The 771-nt window shown below is 40.1% G+C and overlaps 1 non-coding gene across 1 annotated transcript; it reads left to right on the top strand.

Annotated features, from left to right (window-relative positions):
• Window positions 1–276: 276 nt before the first annotated feature.
• On the top strand, window positions 277–351 carry TRNAI-GAU. The gene has a single exon. It is a non-coding gene; the product is annotated as a tRNA-Ile (tRNA).
• Window positions 352–771: the final 420 nt, after the last annotated feature.

Below are 771 nucleotides of genomic sequence, written 5' to 3'. Positions count from 1 at the left end.
TGAAGCAGATACTGGTTTATGATGTTTGTGGTCACCATCAGTTAACTAGAGGATCCAGAAAACCAGAACATCACATCTTCCTCCCATATGGAATTCAGCTAGATTCCAGGATTCATAAGGATATAAGCTTTTGCAGCTGATGAAGAAGAGTAACAGTATCCCAGAATCCAGGGTTTCAGAAACATTGTTTCAGAGTTTGCCTGCTCAGAACATTAGGCCCTTGCCCCAATTGGTCAATTTTACTTAAAAACAAAACAAAACAAGACAAAATGGGTTGGCGGATTAGCTCAGTTGGTTAGAGCTTGGTGTTGATAACACCAAGGTCAAGGGTTCAGATCCCCTTACCAGCCAACTGCCAAAAAACAGAGAGGAAAAAAACCCCAAGGAATTGGCTGTAATACCTTGCCTACTTCTCCATCACTTCAATGGTAGCCAGGAATAATCAGAATGAAGTATGACTGTTCAATTAGCTTTCAAGATTGATCAGTTGAAATAAAATTTATTTTTATTATATTTGGGTAGCCTAGACATTTAAAAAATGTGGATTTTCCAAGCGACAATGAAGATCGTTCATTACGAAAGCTAATAAGCTGAGGAATGATTATTTTATACATTAGGGGGATTCGAAATGGGAAGCAACTAACCTCTGAGGGCACGTCTTCAGAGCCCTTCTTAAAAGAACAATTCCACAAACTAACCTGGAAAGTGGCATGCACCATGGCATACACTAGATGGGTGATGAGAAAGCCTGAACTTCCTCCAGCTGGCATG

This window comes from Galeopterus variegatus, unplaced genomic scaffold (genome assembly GCF_000696425.1).
Source record: "Galeopterus variegatus unplaced genomic scaffold, G_variegatus-3.0.2 Scaffold4986, whole genome shotgun sequence".
NCBI lineage: Eukaryota > Metazoa > Chordata > Mammalia > Dermoptera > Cynocephalidae > Galeopterus > Galeopterus variegatus.
This window is presented reverse-complemented; position numbering and strand designations above follow the sequence as displayed.